This window comes from Chrysemys picta, chromosome 3 (genome assembly GCF_011386835.1).
Source record: "Chrysemys picta bellii isolate R12L10 chromosome 3, ASM1138683v2, whole genome shotgun sequence".
Lineage (NCBI taxonomy): Eukaryota > Metazoa > Chordata > Testudines > Emydidae > Chrysemys > Chrysemys picta.
In genome coordinates, this window is record NC_088793.1 from 53,737,465 (window position 1) to 53,759,714 (window position 22,250).

The 22,250-nt window shown below is 37.5% G+C and overlaps 1 protein-coding gene across 1 annotated transcript in view; it reads right to left on the minus strand.

Moving 5' to 3' along the window:
- LOC135982236 (protein eyes shut homolog) overlaps positions 1-4,497 on the minus strand; it is a 54,213-nt gene extending 49,716 nt beyond the window's left edge. The window contains exon 1 of the mRNA XM_065587930.1: positions 4,253-4,497. The gene's annotated coding sequence lies outside the window, so the exon portion shown is untranslated. The remainder of the gene's footprint in view (positions 1-4,252) is intronic.
- Between the last annotated feature and the right edge of the window lie 17,753 nt (positions 4,498-22,250).

Here is a 22,250-nt window from a genome sequence, read left to right on the forward strand (position 1 = left end):
ATTTGGTGCTGGCTTCAGTGTATATGCGAGCACTGCTTTGGGGATGGTTGTGGTATGTGATTCATTGTCTCATTAAAAAAATAGTGCTTTGCATAAGGGTTTTGTAGAGGCTCTCTGTGACTTTTTTTTAGCGTCTTAAAAGTGTTTTGGGAGCATGACTCAGCAGTTTCCATACTGGAAGAGAATTGGGCAAATAGTACAGAGGATAATAATAAATCAGTATTCATACTAAATTTTGCACAGCTGTCTAATGACTTCAGTTAAGTTATACTCAGCAGTTAATGAGTGATGCTTCAAGTGTCAAGCTGAATGGGGGAGTTTTGTTTATAACCTTTGAGTGTTGTGAATGGTTTAATATTTCAATTGTGGAGTTTATGGAGATGGCATACTTTGAAGGACTCGTCTGAGATGACTGGGATGGCTGGCATTAAGCCATGGCACTGCAGTATACATATTTAAGATCATCTAGTGGTAGCAAAAGCTCTCACAGGAGGAAATTGGACATACTTGTGGGCTAAGTTGATCACTGGCCATTTATTTTAACTTGGATAACTGTGCAGACTAGTCTTGGATAACTATTGACTAGTCTGTGTTCAAAAATGATTGTGATTTTTTTAAATAATAAGTTGTGTCGAAACAAATTTTGTACATAAAATGAATGATCTCAACTCCAAATATGCCCAGCAATCTTCTCTTACCTCATTTAATGTTTTAATGGCTCACTTCTGCAGCATCATGTACAAAAAATGTGGATTTACATATCAGATTACATTTCAAATATACATATTTTCAAACCAGCTAGATGTAAATTTGTCTAAACCGAGTAGCTGCAGAATCATATTTCCATAACCTTTGCCCTTTCCTCACCTTTCCATGTCATGGTGCAAGTGTTCTTCCTCACTTGTCTGTCAAATCCATTATTTAGCCTCTAATCCTGCAATATGATCTGCATATACAGACCCATGGATGTCAATGGGGCTAGGCCCGGGTGCAGATGTTCATCTCTCTGAATCAAATGGAATGATCTGGGCCTTAGATTGTAAAATCCTTGGCATATGCATTGTTTTCTATGCATTTCATGCTATGAAATTAATTAAATAAATAAGTATTACTACTGCTGCTATTAATGGTCCTTGTACTCTCCCAAATACAGCTTTCCGATTCACCTTCTCTTCTGTAGACTCTTATCCTTCCATCCTCCTGCTCTGTAACTTATCTTATGTTATGTTTTTCACTGTCTTGTCTAACTAGTGTTTTTCCTGTGCAGTGGTTTGCACATCAGTGGCACTATATAAACAATATTTCTTGGCTCTCATGTGTCCACCTTTCACTGTATTATTTATTTATTTGTGCTATTTTATTTGTGATACGTTTTGTGGTTTGTGGTTATTTTGTGTATTTGCTCATGTTGCTGATGTTAAGATGAAATGATCAGTATCATCTACTTATAAAATTAAATGAAATTTTAAAAATGTTTTATTGATTTAAAATTACTATGTTAGGCCTCCACACTGTAGAGAACCATACACATTTAATTTTGAAGTCAATGCATAAATTTAAGCACATGCATAAGTCTTTGAGAGATTGGGCCTTATTTAAAGTAAGAGTAGTTAATCATAAGAAAAATTCTACTTTCATTAAGTTCTGTACTTCTTTGAGCAGTAGTTAACTAAGAACAGCAAGAGTTAAATGTACCCGCTGTGCCTTGATGTTCCATTAACTTCAAAAGACCTTTATTTTAAAAGAGCAACACAAGGTGATTTAGGTATATCAGCAACTATGTGGGTTAATACAGCCATTAGGTGTTGAAGGGACATATCTACAGTCTTATGGGAAGTTTTAAAGTTCAGGTGAGCCTTTATGGAAGATTATTGATATGATGTGGTTGGAAGTGGACTAATTAACTAGTGCATGACTAGCTGCTAATGAATCTGGCTGTCTTGGAATTACTGCTGTTAGGCCAATCAGTTGGAGGGACAGATGCAGGGGAGATGGCAGTAGAATTAATGACAGTGACTAAGTGGCTTCACAGAGATGGAACTATATTTCTGGCACAGTCAATGGGGACAGAGCAGCAGGAGGGACTCTAGAATTGTTTTAAAAAGAGAGAGAGAATCATCTATTTTATGTGTCCTAGATCAGTATAAAAGTTGCATCTGAGAGTAGCAGATTTTGCACTGCCAATTTTTTGTAGCTCCTAGCTTAGCTGGTAGAGACATTATAAATATGCATAACAATTTTATCACTCTAACCAACTGCTTTAATGTATAATATGCCAAACATATTAAACATTTGTTTCCTTAAGGCTTTTCTAATCAGAAAACAATTTTTGATTGATATAGTGCAGAGGGCTATTAAAGAACTCTAGTGTTTTTTTTTTTTTTTTTTTAATTTTAAGGGCTAAATTTTTTAAACAAGATAACATTTTCTCTCAATTATACCTTCTTTTCATTCTGGATGTAGCATCCAGATTTTTTTTTTCTTTCTCCTGCAATTGATAGAAAGGGGGTCAATAAGAGCATGTACCATGCTTTCTTAGGGGAATGAGATCTAAGCAGTGTAACTGATGTAACGCAGTTCTGAAGATTATTGCTAATTCTGCCTTATCTTAGGGGTAGGAATTTGGCCAGACTTCTGGGGATAACTACTATAAAAGGGCTTTAAGATTATGAACAGAATTCTACACTTCCTGAGGGAGCAGCACGTGGGGTGGAAAGGTGGAGCAGAGCCAGTAATGAGTCTGAAACAAGAGACATCTTTTAAGGCAGGATGGCTCAGGATAAGCTAAAACGCTAGGCTGGCTGGTGCTGTTTGCTGCTCCTCTGAAGATGAACAGGCTGTGGCCCCCCATTGATGGGGTTGCTTCTGCCCCCTAAAGGAGAGACTTCACCTGTTTAGGAATGTAGTACCTAGTCTGTTTCATGGCCCCTTCTCCTAGCATTCTCTTGAATGTTAAGAATTTACCAGTGGTCAGAATATAATAAGAAAATACAGGAGAAAGGGAGATTTTTTTCCCCCTTAAAGAAATAAATTTATGTAATGAGTGCCGACTCCTCGGCCAGGAACTGTGGCCAATGGGAGCTGTGAGGGCGGTGCCTGCGGGCAGTGGCACACAGAGACGCCCGGGGCCCCCCACCTAGGAGCTGCTGCACAGGGGTGTGCTAGTCACTTTCAGGAGCCGGCCAAGGTAAGCACTTGCCCCCCTCCTGCACCCAAACTCCCTGCCCCAGCCTCGTGAAAGTTAGTAAGGGTGGAGGAGAGTGAGCAACAGAGGGAGGGAGAATGGAGTGAGTAGGTGGTAGGGCCTTGGAAAAGGGGTAGGACAGGGTGTGATTTCAGGGATGGGGCGGGGCAAGGGTCTTTGGGTTTGCACAGTTACACAGTTTGCAACCCTACCGGATGGGCATGTGGAAGCCCTGGCTGTGCTGGAAGGGTGCGCCCAGCAGTGCAGCTGGCAGCTCGCTGGGCACCAGCCAGTGCAGGCGCAGCACCGCCCAAATGTCAGGTGGACCGTGGCCAGGCGGGCACGGCTTGTATGTGTGTGGGGGTCCTTTGACTGTTCTGCCCTGCGGCCCGGAATTGCTGTCGGTGAGCCTGATCTTTTGTGACACTGTTCCACATGTTAGTGTGTGCGGCTTCATTGCTTGTCAGATAATGCAGCCTCTTGGGCAGCACAACATTATTGCTGGAGGAGCAACATTACAGTAACATGACCTTTGGCACTTGTTCTTTCTTTATTCTGATTAAACTTTCCCCTCATCAACCTTTATCTTTTAAATGTACTTTCTTTTGTTATTAAAAATAATCGTAGGTTCACTGAGAAATTGGAAGTTTCTACTTATACTGAGTGATTAGGAGGAACATCAAAAAGATATAGCTAGAAAACAGCCACATAGCCATACCACAGGGAAACATTTTAGCTGCATACTTTTTTCCATTAGCTTTATTTTTGTCTTCGAAAGTGTCTGTTATAGGGGATCATGTCATTTGTAAGACTATATGCTGATATGCATTATTTAAGGTGAAAAAATAAAGGAAAGGGCTTAGCCAGTGGGGAACAATCCTCTGGAAATTCAATGAAAGATGTTCATGCTGCTACATAATCTGACAGTTCCTAGTTTGTTGCTGTTGGTTTTGGTACACGACTTTCTTCATAACCAATACTTCCCAGAGCTCAGTGAACCACCCTCATATCCACAGACATTTTACATACTATTTATAGATGTTAAAAGTATTGCCTGTTTTCTCTTACCTCTCCTACTGGTCAAGAGCAAAGTTTATCTCCAGCTGCAAGGTATGAACACCATCCAGGAAGCAGCAGTGATTCCTGCTGTTCTTCATAAAGGCACAAGTGCTTCCACAGATGATGATTCAAATGCAATGAATTCCCAGATCTCCTTTCAGATATATAGTCTCTCAATGAGGAATTATATCCTTGCTTGAATAACCAAGGACAGATGTAATTTCAAATCCAGTGGCACAGTTTAAAGAGCACAGAGTGTTCTCTCCTGTAATGTTTTCAGCAGGTTTTTGGTAGTTCAAGGCTGCCCTGTTATTCAAGCAATAGGAGTTTTTTCTCTTCTTAGCAAAAAAAATCCTGGTATTCAAGTGTAATGTATACAAATGGAAATGGACTGAACAACAGATATTGTTTTTCATTTCTTTCTTTATCATCACATTTTATGCCCCTATAATTCAATTCCCTGATAAAAAGTGTTACTAATTTATTGGTATTACTTATTTATTATTACTTATTAATAATAATAATAATAATTATTATTATTATTCCATCAATGAAGCACTGGTTTGCTGAGGGAGAGAAGAAGGAGAACTGATAAAACAGTGCTGGGCACAAGATAACTTGATGCAGGATGATAGATAGCTACTCATGTGCAACATAGTGGTGTTAGAGGGAACATACTAGGAATGAGCTTTTGTTACACCTGGGAAAGAGGTAGTGAGCTCTCTCCCTGCCTCCATTCATTCCACCAGAACACAGAGAGTAGCTGTGCTAGTTGCCTCTCCCATATTCTGCTCACCTTGACCAGGTGACTAAATTATGGCTGCCCATGTCTGGGTACAACTTCTAGTCCATCTAACACACCTGTGCAAGGTCAGCCATCATTTGGCCATGAGTTTGTTGTCATGCTGTCTGGAGAGGTTCATGACTGTGAGTGCCAACTTTAGGGCAGACTGTCAAGAAGCAGGGCAGGCACCCCAAACTGGTTGTATGTTCTATAATTAGATTTCACCAACCCAGTACCAAATGTGAACTACCTTACCATGTAGTCACAGACGGTCCCCTTGGGCAGTCCAATCTATCTTGCCACCCAGGCCAGCTCACCTAGTGATAGTTGGTTGCTATACACCAAATATCACAATAGATTCAGATTGCTTCCAGTCCCATAAGACCAGTCACTTATCCCAGGTCAATCACTATCTCAGATCTCACACCAAAGACAACCCTCGTAGTCAATCCTCTAGTAAACTGACTAAGGATTCATTAACTAGGAAAGAGAAATGAGAGAGTTATTTATAGGTTAAAGCAGGAAAACATATATATATACAAATGAGTTAGAGTCTATGGTTCCAAAAGATGACAGAGTTGTAGTAATCGGTCAGTATTGAATGCCTTTTAGGGCTAACCCAGTTTGACACTGGCAATTTCTGCTTCTGTTTTGTAGCTCCCACCTTGTGAGAGTCCAAACAGCAAAGGTGAACTATTTTCATCTCATCTTTCTTTCTTTCTTTCTTTCTTTCTTTCTTTCTTTCTTTCTTTCTTTCTTTCTTTCTTTCTTTCTTTCTTTCTTTCTTTCAGAATTCAAGCTGATGGGACAAGCTCTTTTGCACAAACCCTGTGCAGGTGCCGTCAGTAAAGTCTTTGTATTATGATGTCCATTTAGTTTTGTTAGACCTTTTCGATGGGCAAGAGATAATATCTTTCATAGTGATTTAGCATTTTGCTGTAGGTAAAGTTTTTTCTTGTTTGGTAAGTTACATAGTTCAGAATAAACATTTTACAGCCATGTAGCAAAAATTTAAGTATTATCTTATAGTATGGGATACAGACTTTAGTAGGATTAATACATGTAGCTGTTTATAAGCATTTCATAAAATCTAAACGCTAGACACATTGTCCAATACCCATCTTAACCTTACTAATGCACAGGTAAGCTGGACTGGTTTCCAGCGGTGAAATTGTCAGTGCTCGGCTGAGGCAAAGCCTTGGCAAGAGCTGGTACCTGGTCTGCCAGCATCATAGTTGTAATTCAGCTTCTTTAATTCAACATTAAAGAAACCCTTAAAAAAAGAATAACAAAACCCTGCCACTGGGAAATATGTGGCAGTTAAAGTGCTACAGATAAGTTAGTCTTCATATCCTCACTCACTCCATGCTCAAAATCATGTTAATTGTGTGACTGCATATCCTTATTTAGCTAAGAGGATATTTATTTTTTGCAAAAATGTGAAAGAAATCAGCAAGAAACAGCTTAATTGTATTTTAACAGTGATGCAAATTGAATAATATTCTAGTGTAGAGTTCTGCTGAAATTGACAAGGGATTGGAACCTTTAGAATTTGCCATTTAATAAGTATAGTATTTGGTAAGGATAATCCCATGTTGGTGAGACACTGATTAGGTAACAAGAGACCAAAGTATCATAGTAATAAATGAAAATGTGTAAAAGACAATAAGAAAAAAAAATGTAGTAATGTCAAGTTTCTTCACAACTTCAGCAGCAATTAAACTGATCAGGGTGTAGACAGTCCTAACATTGCAGCTATCAAATAGTAGAAAGAAATACAACAGCAGATTCAGTGGCAATGATTGGCAAATCAATAGTAACTGGTAGAATTTAACACAGCAGGACTTTGTGAAAGTGAAAGATCTTTAAAGTTTATGCGCCATTTGTCCAATAGTTCATCTGTTCAACTGATCCAGCTTCCATCCAAATTTCTCAAACTGAGGAAATTTTCGAGCCTATGCTTTATATTCTAGGAACTAGATGAAAGAATAGATGCCTAATCCCTGACCCCTGTGTAAAGCACAAGTAAAAAGTTTATACAGTGATTTTCTATGTCAGTCCAGAGGATGTAATCCTTTTCCCATCTGACTGTGCAGCACCAGTGGAATTGTTCTGCAGTGCTGCTATTGTCAACAGTAACCTATAATACAGACTGCAGCTCCTATTCCCCTCTCTGCAGGTAGTTTTGGCCAATTGATCCACAACAGAGGCAGACTTTGGTTACATTGAAGATAGCCTGAAGTTATATTTCAGATGCAGGACAGTTGTGGAACCTCCTGTGACCTGACTTTGCTACACTGGCCTGGAACCCCTGATTTCACCTGCTTCACACCAGGTTCTATTACCTAAGGTTTTTGAAAATGCTAATGGAACAGTCAGTGGTGCATGGAACAAGCAGCTGTGCAGAACTCTGTGCAATGCCTTTAGCACTTGCTTGCTGAGATTACTTCAGCAGTTTTTGGCCACCCACAATTAATTACTTTCAAAAATTCTGTTCCTGTGATTTTTCCTTTGAAAACTGATGGGTTCTTGTGTGCCTAAATCTTATAAAAATGCAGGAGTCTTGTTGATGTTTTAAATAATTTTATGTCAAATTACATCTAATGCATTGCACTCTTCTTAATGTGTGTGTTAATATTAAACTGATTACTTTTTTAGTATTTTAGTTTGTCAGTAGATAAGTCATTCTCTCATACACTTTTCAGGGCTCAACTTATTAAATACTATTTCAGAGATGCAACAGATTTGATATTTCAAGGTTTATATAAAATATTTTGGGACAGTGAATATTTCTGCAAATAATCATTGGCAGTAAAATTAAAGCTCTTTTCCATCTCCAAAATAGATAATAGCGTTTATCTTACTCTTAAGTCATATGATATAGCAGTGATCCTCAGCTTTTTCCACACACCGTGACCCTGTGTTACAATAGAAAAAGGTTTCAGGATCCCTCTTACAGTCTAGCTATAATCAAAGGTAAGGTAAGCTGTTTGTGACTTTCCTGGACCTGTTTGCAACCTTCATGGATGTTGTGTCCCCCTGGTTGAGAACTCATGCCATATATAATGTCCATTAAAAAGAACAATATATTATAGTAAGGCTCAACCACAGCAGGCAGGTGATAAATGAATAAACAGGGAATAAGAATCACAGATTCATAGGTTTTTTAAGATCAGAAGGGATCATTATGACCATCCAGTCTGATCTTTTGCATACTATGCACCACATAACCTCACCCAGAAATTTCTGTATCAAACCTATACCTTCTGTTTGAGATAAAGCATATCTTCTAGAAAGACACCTAGTCTTGATTTAAAGACTTCAAGTGGTGGAGAAACCATCACATTACTAGATTAACTGGTCCCATGGTTAATTACCCTCACATATAATCTACGCTTTATTTCTAGCCTGAATTTGTCTTGCTTCAGCTTCCAACCACTGTATCTTATTATGCCTTTTTCTGCTAGATTAAAAAGCCATCTCACTGTATGAAATATCTTCCCCTTGTAGGCTGTGATCAAGTCATCTCTTAAACTTCCCTTGGATAAACTAAATAGATAGACAGGTTTCAAAGTGGTTGCCGTGTTAGTCTGTATCAGCAAAAACAACGAGGAGTCCTTGTGCACCTTAGAGACTAACACATTTATTTGGGCATAAACTTTCGTGGGCTATAACCCACTTCATCAGATGCATCTGATGAAGTGGGTTCTAAATAGACAGAGCTTCTTAAGTCTTTCATTATAAGACAGTTTTTCAGGCCTTGAATCACTCCTGTTTTTCTTTTCTGAATTCTTTCGAGTTTAACATCCTTTATAACAGTAGATACTGTTGGAGACAGTTTTGGAGACAGTATTCCAGTAATGGTCTCACTGGTGCTGTATTCGCGGGTAATTCCACCTTCCTGCTGCAGTCTGGCAGATGGGCTGCCAAAGAGGTGAATGGTTGAGCTGGCAAGAAATCAAGCAGGTTTTGAAAACTGCGTAGCCTGCAGTGTTCCTTGGGAACATCATCGAAAGTGAACCAGCTCTGCAAAATGTTTCTAGTTCAACGAATCATCAAATTCCAATGGAAAACTGTTTCAGCCAGATTTTTTTGGCCAGCCTGCCAATACAACCAAGCTCATGAAAAAGAGAACAAACAAATAAAACCCCACTAAATCAACTTTGACATGCCCTATTTTTCGTAAAACTATGCTGACTGGCATTAATTAAGTTACCATCCTTGAATTCTTTACTGATTGCATCCCACATCAATAAGAAGAGCCTTAGCCTACGTGGCAGCCATCAGAGCTGAGATAGCAAGGAGGGGAAAGTTGTTTACTCCTGGTGTAGACATGTAGCAAGTCCTGGAGAAGCATGGAGGAAATTGTGAGTTTCTTGGAGTTTCCTTTCCTCATCTCTTCCTCAGGCAGTAGAGCTAAGTACTGCCCTTTACTCATTGTAATAGAGCAGTGTAAGTAAACAAATATAATCTTCAGAGAGATTTATTTTAAAATACACATAATTTTCTTTTAAATATATACTATAGATTGCATGTGTCACAAGGTTTCCGTGCCTTTAAATTATATGTAAATGAGCACACATCGAAAGTATTTCTTACTATTATGAATATATTTTACAATATATTTTGTGTTGGTTACTCAATGAATAGATACCATCTGCAGAAGAAAGTGAAGCTAGGTTGAGAAAATCCATAAACAAAAGATTGCTGGACAGCATTCACAAATGACTATGGATAATACAAAGAGAAAGAAACCCTCTAAGCTGGTATGTACAGCTGCTTACCCTTTCATATAAAGATGCCACACCAGAAACTGATATTCAAAGGAAAGGACTAGGATTTTTAATCCTCGGTTGTGTGTGTTCATGTACCAATGTTTCAGCACGATATTCACACTCAACAGAAATGCCAGTAATTTGTGCCAAATTCTTTAATCCTCTTCTTCACACTTCCCTCACTTTGTCTTACCAGCATTATCTGTCAATCCCCAAAGCATGTCATGTTGTTTTCCAGGCATGTACTGTATCCTGCTAGTCATTTCTCCCAAGCATTAAAGTTTAAACAAAGAATTTCAACCTTTGTTGTGCCAGCTCATTTAGTTACATCTGGTTTGAAAGTTTCATCATTTTCTCATTCCATATACCCTGTGTTGTTATATTGGTCCTGAAAGCATATTTTCTAGGACTGTCATATAAAAACATGTACCTTTGGGCACATGTTTGCTTATATATTTTTTTTTAATTAAAGTTTTCTTTTTTCTTTTCTCTTGATGTTTGCTTAGTATTCACTTTGATGTCTGCACTTCTACCATGAATAGTATTCACTTTGATGAGTTAAGCCACTTTTATATTCTAATCCTTATATTGTAATTCATTTTATTGCCAGATGTAAACGGACATGGGAAATAAACAGTTGAAAGGAGAGAAAAGCTGTGTTCCTGCCTTACTTCTGTTGCAACAATATTTCTACTATGTAGATAAATTCATCAGTAGACAACAACAACAACAAAAAACCCTTTAAAGTCATTGCACACTTTTTCTTCCTCTGTTTACTATAGCAGGAAGAAGACTGGGCTCCATACTTCAAGTTTTGTAATCTGTTATCATGATTAAGAGACAGATTCTCATTATAGTGAATGGAGAGTGAGATATGTGATTCCCACTCACCTATTCTGTGCTTCGGGGCCATTTTAAATATAGTGTACACAATGAAGTTTTTTTTTAAAGATAAGGACATGTTAAGGGGATGGGTGTCACAGTCCCAGGAGTGACTTAGCTTGGCTGCTATGTTTTTTCAAGTATGTGATACACTTGAGAGAGGTGTCCCTACCATTATGTTAAAATTGTATTAACTCACATTTTTTTTAATTAATGATGTTTAATAACATTTTACCCATAGTGTTGATAGAGATTATGATGTTTTAAAATGTTTTGGCTGGTTATGGTTAAGTTTAGCTAACACATTTTTAAACATGACTTATCCATGTGTTTATTAAGCAGATGGCGAATTGGGAACCACTGGGGAGAAGATTTAAGTTCCTACTCAGCCTTTTGGGAGTGAAAGAGACAAATGAGGTTTGGAGTGAGTACAAAGGTAAATACAAAGGTTATTTTGATATGTATTACTTTGGAATAGAATGAATAGCAGAAATCCCACAGGAAGTATCCAGAAACCTGGAGTGATACCAGAAAGTGTGAGCCACATTACTTATATTTAATGAAAGTCTTTATTAAATCAGTTTTGGAGAAGAAATTATTTTGGGACATTTAGGAGAAATACTACTGTTTAAGACAAAGTGACATGTGACATAGGATCTAAGATGTTCCTAGGACTCTTGAGACCTTCCTCAGGAAGAAGTACCATGTAAGAAGAGACAGAACTCTTCCATCTAATTACCTTTTTAAACTTTTCAATCCTCTTCTCAATATTGTTGTTGAACAGAGATTGTTTGAAGCTTTCACTTCTAGCTGGCTCCACCCTCTGGAAGCGGCAGTGGAATGAGCAGGAATAAAATCTCACCTAGCATGTTGGTGCCACTTTTACTGTTTTTGGGAAACTATCATAGGGCTGCATTCCCTGAAGGTGATGTTGGGGAGAGGGGCATTACCACATTTCCTTCCCTGTTCCTCATATACAGCTTTATAACTTACATCACCTGCCCAATTTGAAAAAAAAAATATATAGGGTTACTTAGAACAGTCTCTAATCTGCTCCAAATGAGGTCTCTCATGGCCCTATTGTAAAGTGTAATGAAAAAGTGCCTTAAAGCCACCTTTCTCTCACTTCTACTGAGCTATGCCCAACACAAGCTTGGCGCAAATGAAAATCTCATCAGTGTCAAGACATACAGAATTGTGGCTTTAATCTGAGTTATGAACAATGTCTTCACACTTCAGTTTAACTATTACACCTCAACATTTATATTAAATACTACTAATAAAAAAGTTGTTCAACTAAGTGATTCTTTGTGATTAAATTTTGCCTCACTTTAGGTAAGAAAATCAAAACCTCTACACTAATTTTTTGTTCTTTTTGAAAAGGCTGCAGTGCAAATGTGACTATTATCTGTGTGGCTTTACAACACTAGATCACAATTATCTATCTATATTTTTTTACAATAAAAATAATGTCCAGTCCATTTACTTGATACATCCCAGAACCTAATCCCAGTAGAAAAGTGGTGAAAGAAAATCCATATTATTAGAGTTAATCCTTCTTGAATTATTGATTTAAATAAAAAACAAACACATAAATATGTGTTTCTCCTCTCTCTAGAATAATAAATGCTTTCACGTCCTGGTTGGCTGAAGCTTTTATATTTTGAAGTACTGAATTAGTTTACCATATATTAAATTACTTACACTGAATCCTCCAATTATATTGAGACACAATCCTTCATTCAGACAGTTGATGCTGAGCAGCCTGCAGTAGTCAATTACTTCCTCACAGTTCTTCCCAGTAAATCCTGGCATGCAGCTGCAAATACACCAGTGTATTTTAGAAGACTCAGATTTTAAAGTTACTTGCATTTAATTAGGTTCCATAATTCTATTAAATAATGTTCTTCCAGTAACTAAGCAGACCTTATGCGTTATTTAAAAAACAATATATAAAACATGTTTCCAAGCAACTAATAATCAGTTGTTTGATTCTGGATATTTTCACTTCTGCACAGAATTAAAAAAAAATCATTCATTAAAAGAAATGCATTTTTTATATCAGAGCTTAATATATTCTGGGTATTTATGTATAAAATAAACCTTGAGCAAAGCTGATATTTAACAGTAAACTATATATACAAATTTGGAAGGCTTTTAGAATGGATGAGTCTGTTACTGAGTAGTGGGAAAAAATGATGACAAATGAGATTTAGAACAGTCAACACAGTCATTATACACTGATGATTAGCGTACAATAGTCAATAATGAGAAACCTGAGTTTGAAGAAAATGTGGGGAGCCTCTGCAGAGGATATTGGAATGACTGCTGTGTTTGTTTAATAATAATTATAGATTTTCTTTTAAGAAGGAAACTAGCATTCTGCTCTGTGACAGTTTCTTAGCTCCATTTTATGACAATGAAGGAGTGGTTAGCTCTGTCATGGTATAGGAAGCTCTGTGAAGTTCTTCTGGCTCACTGTCAGTACTTGTCACTAGAAAGGTAAAATCCTTTTCTTATCAGTCCTGCCAGTTTTTTAAAAGCCCTTCCATAAGGATGAGACTTAAATTCATATTAAGTTAGCATTGTTCAAGAGAGACAGCCAAATACTGCAGAACAAGTAAATATTTAAGAATTGCATATCTGGCTCAAATTATCAGTGTACAATATATAAAAGCCTGGTTATCAAAACTTTCTTAAGTGTCAAGAGTGATATTCTTCCTTTGATGTACATGTAATTCCTAGCAAAACCACTCCTGCAAGCATTTGTACACATGCTTAGCAGCAGCTCCTGGTGACAAAGTATTGCAGGGGTGGGAGGGAATATATGTGGGCAATGAGAGAGTGGCTGAAATGAAGAATGCTTCTGCAATTCTGGGCTGCAAAGCAATCTATAGTCAGAAGTTAGGAAACTGCTCTGAGTTATACTGGGGGCTACTTTGTTCCCTGGTATAGCCCAGAATCTGGAAACAGTAAACATGCCTTAGAGCCATCTTTGTCACCACTTCTCCTTAGCTGTGCCTCCTGACAGGTGGAGAACACAATCAGGCTCCTCCTAGTTCTCAAACTTAAAAAAAAAATGTCAGGCCTTACTTAGTAATCCATTCAGTCTCTTTTAACTTACAGAATGTAACAGAGAAATGTATCCTTTCTATAGAATTTTAAAACCAGTCCATAGAATTCTACACAGCAGAGATCAATTTTTTAAACCAATCTAGAAAATTTAATAGAAATACTCTGCTATACTGATTTCTATAAGCTGGTTTAAAAAATTCTGAAAGACAGTTAATCTTTCTCTATTAAACGCAGTAGGATTTTTGCATAAAGGGGCAGTCTGTCCAAATAAAGTCCTGCCGCAAACCTCCCCCTATCTTGAGAAAAAAACTGACAATAATAAAACAAAAATGTCACTATCAAAACAAACAAACCTTTCATATTACATATATTAGTATTTCAAACATCAAGATCTGAAACTCTGGCAAAGAAGTCTGTCCTTATCAGACTTCCAGTCTAGTTTTTGTTTCTACGAAGAAGTTTGTAAAATGTTTGGGTGCATTCACTCCACTTGTTCAATAACATACTACATAGTTACTATTTACATTCCCTTCTAACTACACGGAAAAAAGTAAATATCACTATGTGGTAACTATCCAAGGCTGAAATCTAAATGACAACTAAATTTCCCCTTTTCTTTTAATTTGTCAGCACTGAAAGGTGTTACATTTAAGATTGAAGCAGATTGCCATGTGTACCTTTACCAGCAATTATTTTTTGTAACAGAGATTTATTTTCAAAGAACAGTCCTATTATAGAACTTATTTTATTGATTTGCTTCCAATTGTGATCCTAGATCAGGTGAGAGCTGCACAGTTTCCCTTGGTCAATTTAATTGGCCTAGAAGCTGCACAGCATCATTTGGTCAATATAATTGGCCTAGTTATTTTACAAAACTGCCACAGGTTAACTAATTAGACCTATTTTTAAAGCTGCCTTTTGCAATTTCTCTATTTGCCCAATTTACCTAATGATGCAGGCTTTCAAACAGGCAAGCCAATAAGAGACAAAGGAAGTGTAAATAAACAGGCAGCAAGCAAATTGCCGTAAAGTTGGAAAGATGACAGTAATGAAACAAATATTCTCAAAACACTCTTGCCTATATTTGTGACTTTTTATTGTCCTGGATAACATGGAAAATAGAAGCAGATACAAAGTAAATAATCACAATCTATTGTGATGGATACGCTTGTTCACTGACTATTTGAATTCACTTTAAATTTTGACATTTAAGAAAAAAATACTACTATTAGATTCTTAGTGTAAAGTTCTACATGATATAAAGATTGAAAGGATGGAATTAGGATACAAGGTCATATATCATAGCTGAAGTGAAGAAAATTAAATTGAGCCTGTTTGGTTATATGTTTAGAATAGAAAACAGCTGCTTTCCAAGAAAAGAAGGGGTAGGTTGATAGAAGCTGAGAGTGTGATGAATAAAGGCAGAAAACAACTTGCGTGTGAGCAGAGTTAAATGAAGCACTGACAGCAAAAAAACAGAAAACTGAAACAAAATGGTCAAGTCTGCTATTAGCTGTAATAGTGTATTTGTGTAAGACAAGTGGGTATCACACTTATTTTACTTGTTACATAAAGTAATAGTGTAGCAGGTAGTAACAATATATTGAATGAGAACACCTAGGATTCTGTAGTGTGACTAAACACAACGATAATCTAGAGTGTCTGACATTCATTACTAAGGATAGATGGAGTACTTCAGACAAAATGTGAACAAGCCCAAACCTTCACTCAAAATTTGAAGTGAACTGAATCCATATCTTCTTGTTTGAAATATAATTAGTTTTCCTGTTTTAATATATTTCTATTGCTGTCAGTACACAGGACTGTACCATAGAGAACTGTACCAAGCCAGTCTTGAAGAAATGACAGTCTAAAAGCATACAGCATAGACCAAACTGAGTCATATAGTCATCATAGCTAGAATCCTTCATAGAACAGATGGAGAGACAGAAGCTTTATTTGTTCCAAGAGTACAGGGCACCATGAAAGGGGACATGAAGCCGAGAGCAGGAACAAAATACAAAACATTAAGCAAAGGAGGACTTAGTGAGAGTTATTTGTCCCCCTTTGTTCGCAATCCACAAAGAAGGTGAGCCTGTTACAGACTCCAGCTGCAGCTCTTTGGCTCAATCTGTAGAGATTCATGCTTCTAGATCTGGAGGTTCCAGATGTAAGCTCTACTGTAATGGTCAAGATGGTGACTGTTATACCAGTACCAGTGTATCAGTTCACTATAGGGAGATTGTTTCAACTGTTGGGCCTCTCTCATTGTTTTTTTTCTTTAAATATATGTTATGCAGAATTGCTTTTTCATGTAACATTTTTTAATCTGATCATAGCACACATATGTATCAATTATGTTCTCTTTTCTTCTTTTGGAAAGTTATATTCAAGCCCCACAAATATATTTTAAACTTTTCAGCTGTGAATCTTTTCCGATGGTCTAAAGCATTGTGTACTATACATCTGTTATGTGCACGCCCATTCTAAGTTCATTCATAGTATGTTTTCAGGTTTTTATGTACCACAGCTTTTAATTCTCAGCTTTTATGGATACCCTAAATTTGTGAGGTTGTTTACTGCACTTGAATAAAGCACAGCAGAACCTACTTTAAGGCAGCCAGATAAAAGTCAAGCAAGTGTGAAGAGTACAAATTGTACTTCTTAATGGTGTGAGAAAATAGCCATAAAGCTATTTAAAATGGCTGGAATTATAGGTCCATATATCTGGGTCACGTCTGTCATTTGCAAATGGATGCTTTTTTATCATACCCTATTTAAATAAAGCACTATTTTTAATATGCTGCTTAACGGATCCAATTGAGAACTACTAACGGAGGTCTATGAATTAGGAATGAACATACTCATCTTATCCTTTTGAAAGATAATATCATCATCATACACACTGAACACAAGTGGTATCTCTGAAATTTAATTGTCTCACTAGTCTCCAGCGTGTCAGGATTTATTTATTTTATCTTACAGAATTCATGATGAAACAATTTATAACTTCTTCCATGGCTTTAGATCTCTTTTAGGATTTTTTTCAGGCATTTCATTTTAAAATTGCTAAACCTCATATCATACAGCACCAAAAAATAGGGGAAAGTTATTAATATGAAAATTTATAGTTTTCTTTGTCCTCTGTGACTCAGGATTTCTTTTTGCAATCAGCTGCATATCATCAAGTGATGCAATGAAGTACTGAAATAAATTAATTTCTTATCTTACCAGCAATAATAGCTCTGCTGCTGATCTACACAAGTAGAGTTATTTAAGCAGAGTGATAACTCACATGGTCTCAATACACTGTCGCAGAACTTGCCAGTGAACACTGGCAGACAGATACATGCCACATCCTATGGAAGAAGGAGAAATTAGAAAAAAATATTAATCACATTCAAGGCAATTCAGATTTTTTTCCCCTTCTATTGCAGTTGAAGTCCCGACTAGGTCTGCGCCGCACCATACTAAGCACTATACAAAGGCAGCATAAAAATCAGTCCCAGCCTCAAGTAGCTTACAGTCATAATTTAAGAAAGGGGAAGCAGGCCTATATGCCTCCCAGCACAGATTACACCAGGGCTGAGTTTCCTAATTGGAATTGCACCAGCTCTGAATTTGCCTGGCATTATGATTTCACTATTAGCTCAAGCAGGAGAATATTAGTTTGTATAATTTTTCTTCTAAATTTGCTCACATGTGAAATCTCTGTCTATGGGTTTAAGCTATACACCGTGTTGCAACAACTCCAAAAAGAGCAGCATCTAATTCATGAAAGGAAATAGCTTACACGTTTTTTTCTTAAAGACTAACAGATTTATGTGTGCATAAGCTTTTGTGGGTAAAAAAAGTGTGTTTTTTACCCACGAAAGCTTATGTACACATAAATCTGTTAATCTTTAAGGTGCCACCGGACTCCTCGTTTTTTTTTTTTGTGAATACAGACTAACACGGGTACCCCTCTGATACTTGAATTTTTTTTCTCTCTCTCATCATGAAGCAAGGACAGTGGGTATGAAAGACAGCTGTCAATTAATGTGAGCTACTATTTACCCAGTAGGGAGAAAGAGACATTTTATAGTAAACTATGTATTGGTATTGACATTCTGACCTTTATATTTCTAATAGGGTATTATTTACATTTGTTTTGATTTTGGTTTCTTCAAGGGGAGTAGGCAGTGTTTACAAAAATGTTTCTTCACAGTCAGTTCTAGGAGCATCAACACAGAGCTTTATTCTGATCTTAATCTTTTGTGAATGATAACAAGCTGGGAGGGGTACTTGCAAGTGCTTTGGAGGATAGGATAAAATTCAAAATGATCTGGACAAACTGGAGAAATGGTAAATAGGATGAAATTCAATAAGGACAAATGCAATGTACTCCATTTAGGAAGGAACAATCAGTTGCACACATACAAAATGGGAAATGACAGCCTAGAAAGGAGTATTGAAGTAAGGAATCTGGGGGTCATAGTGGACCACAACCTAAACATGAGTCAACAGAGTAATGCAAAAAAAGCTAACATCATTCTGGGATGTATTAGCGGGAGTGTTGTAAGCAAAGCACGAGAAGTAATTCTTCTGCTCTACTCTGTGCTGGTTAGGCCTCAACTGGAGTATTGTGTCCAGTTCTGGGCACCACATTTCAGGAAGGATGTGGACAAAAAGGAGAGAGTCCAGAGAAGAGGGATAAAAATGATTAACATGACCTAGGAGGGAACATGACCTATGAGGGAAGATTGAAAAAAATTGGTTCTGTTTAGTCATTAGAGGTTTTTAAGAGCAGGTTAGACAAACACCTGTCAGGAATGCTCTAGATAATACTTAGTCCTGCCATTCGTGCAGGGGACTGGACTAGATGACCTCTCAAGGTCCCTTACAGTCCTATGATTCTATGATTCTGTGCATATGATGTACATATCATTATATACACATATAAAATAAACTACTGCATTGCACTCCATAAATAATTGATTGTACAGAATATACAAATATGTGCTTATACATTTCATATAAGAGTCAGACCCCCAAAATACAGGATATTTAGACAGGCATTAGATATTTATTCAGCTACATATTTAGATGTGTGTGTCACAGACATTAAAAATACAATTATAATGATCAACAAGCGCTAAAACTTTTCTTTGCATATCTTGACTCCTAAATCATTGTTAATCTTCACATGAATACACTAATGAAAGAACAAGAACACAGAGAGTTGAGATAATGCCAATCAAGATATGCTCTTATTATCAAATCTTGTCCGGCTCTTCCTAAATTTACACTGCAGTTTGAAAGACAGCTTTTAAAAAAGAATTAAAAAACAAAAACACAAAACAACAACAACACACTCACAAAGAAAACAACATGAAATGTAGCATGTTTTATATAGGCATTTTTTGTTTTGCAGGGATTAAAATAAAAGTAAACTATTTTGTTTATTCCTTAACTAAACTCTGAACAAGTGATAGGAAACCTAGGAAAAGTACAAGTGATGGGGTCCTTTTTTAACTAGGAAAGTTTCTGTCTTATAAGCCCCACATACATAGAAAATATTTTATGAATTATTCGTATACAGTATGAAAAATGTATTTAAAAATTATACTATTAGAGTTTAAATATTTTGGCTTTATCATCTAGTGTATTTGTATGACATTTAGACTTACATTTGGCATATCAATGCATGTAGCTCCATTCTGACATGGCCTTGAAGAACATTCATTGACATCTGTTTCACAGTCATGGCCAAGAAATCCAGCCAGACATTCACAAACATATCCATGCTCATTATTCTGGCATGTCCCCCCATTCAGGCATGGTTGAGAAGTACAAGGCTCAAGGGGCTCCTCACAAAATGCACCTAAATGAAACAAGCAAAAAGTTAGACAATGTACTGAGATCATTGCTCATCCAAGATAACAAAGCCAGAAAGGACCATTGTGATCATCTAATCTGACCTCCTCTACAACACAGGCCATAAAACTTCCCAAAAATAATTATCAAAGCATATATTTTAGAAAAAAAATTGTCAGTGATGGAGAAATTGTTCCAACGGTTAATTACTTTCACCGTTAAAAATATACTTCTTATTTCCAGTCTGAATTTGTCTAGCTTCAACTCCCAGCTACTGGGATTGTACCTTTTTCTGTTAGATTTAAAACCCCATTATTAAATATTTGTTCCCCACATAGATACTTACAGATTGTAATGAAGTCACCCTTGACCTTTTCTTTGGAAAATTAAATACATTGAGCTCCCTCAGTCTATTACTATGAGGCATGTGTCCTAAAATTAATCATTCTTCATGGCTGTTCTCTTAACCTTCTCCAATTTATCAACATTCTTCTTGAATTATGGACACCGTAACTGGACAGAGTATTCAAGCAGCAGTTCTACCAGTGCCAAATACATGTAAAAATAACCACTCAAACCCTACTCGAGAGTCCCCTGTATATGCATTCCTTGGATCACCTTAGATCTTTGGGACACAGCTTCACACTGGGAGCTCCTGGTCAGCTGACTCTCCACCATGACCCCTAAATCTTCTAAAGAGTCATGCCCTCCCAGGATAGAGTCTCCCATCCCATAAGTATGGCCTATATTCTTTGTTCCTAGATTTCCTACATTTAGTCATATTAAATCTCCTACTGTTTGTGCCCAGTCTACCAAGTGATCCAGATTGCTCTGAATCAGCGAACTGACCTCTTCATTATTTACCACTCCCCTGATTTTTGTGTCATCTGCAAACTTTATCAGTGATGATTTTATGTTTTCTTCCAGGTCATTGATAAAATGATAAATAGTGTAGTGCCAAGAACCAATCGCTGATGGACCTCACTGGAAACTCACCTGTTCCATGATGAACTCCCATTATGTGATTCACAACCATCTGATTGTTATCTTGTGTTCCCACTGTCTGTTTGTAGCATTCGCTGAAACACATACTAACACACACATAATAGTCATCAAATGTGTGTATGTGATGCAACGAAACCTACAAGGAGCAACCTAATATCCCACTTGATTTACATTACACAGAGGGGAGGGATAGCTCAGTGGTTTGAGCATTGGCCTGCTAAACCCACAGTTGTGAGTTCAATCCTTGAGGGGGCCACTTGGGGATCTGGGGCAAAATCAGAACTTGGTCCTGCTAGTGAAGGCAGGGGGCTGGACTCAATGACCTTTCAAGGTCCCTTCCAGTTCTAGGAGATAGGGTATCTCCATTAATTTCTAAAACAGCTGCCAGAACAAGTATTTTGCAGTAAAATTGAGCTTGCAGATATAGGGCTAAACTATGATTGCCTTACTCTCACCTTACTCTCTTTGGCTTCATTGGAACTATTTGTTTCAGTAAGGTGAAAACATTGGGCCATTTGCTTTAGGAAATACTATTTTTCTTTTCCTAGCATCAGAGAATGCCCAGTGAAACCCTGGGTGAAAATTTTCTATTCCTCATCACCATAGTAACTGAACATGTTATACTTTATTATATTGTACCCTAGAAGCACTCAAAGATTACTTACTTTTGGAAACAGATAGAGGCTACATCTCAATGCTTATCGTAATAAATTTCTCTTCGGCTTTAGACAGAGCTGACACATGGTGCTTTTGATCAACATACATGCTATAACTGAAGTAGACAGCACGGCACTACCATGTCTTCAATCATTCCTCCCAAAGGGAACCCAAAGAGTAGAGCTCCACTACCCAGAATAACTGTACTCTTGAGCTGCTCCCACTCCTTCCCCAGACCGTGCTCCCTCTCTCAGGGGCTGCATGGGGCAGTGCTTGTTTTTATATGCTGACCTTCCCCAGCTACTGCCCCAAGAAAATGCTCCCCTTGGTCATTGCATCCCCTTAACAGATACTATGGCCAATCTCCTCAAATGTATTTAGTCTTGTAACTTCCATTGATTTCAGTGATTGTTAGGAGCTCAAATACCTTTGAGCATCTGGGCCTATATGCCCCCAGAGAGGGAAAGATTGTTTGGTCAATAATTTTTTGTCTTGGCAACAAGTTTTTTTGTCACAGGGTGAGCTGGACCAGGAAAAGGGGTTGAGGTGCTAGCTCTCAACTGTAACTGGTTTCATCCCAGATCACACAAGGATTATAGGCTGAGAGAAAAACCTGCTGAGAAAGGGTATGTAGTACGTGGAAGACAGATACTGTTATCCAGATTAAGGAGGGACTGGGGGAGAGAAATTGCTTATTGGGAAGACTCTCTTCTGACAAAGGTCTGTGTAAGGTGGTGCCCTGATGAAAAGGAGCCAGGGAAATGGCTGAGCCTGAGAGTGGCTGAGCTACAGATTCCTGGGAGAGGGCAAGGGAGAAATTCTAGGAAGAGTAAGGTAAATATAGGAACTGCCCAAGGGCGAAGTAGCATAGGGCAATTGCCGGTAAACTGGTGCTTCAAGTTTTAGGGTCCCAGGGCTGGTAGAAGGAGAATACAAGCACCCCTACTGTGTCACCAGTAGTGGCGTGGAAATT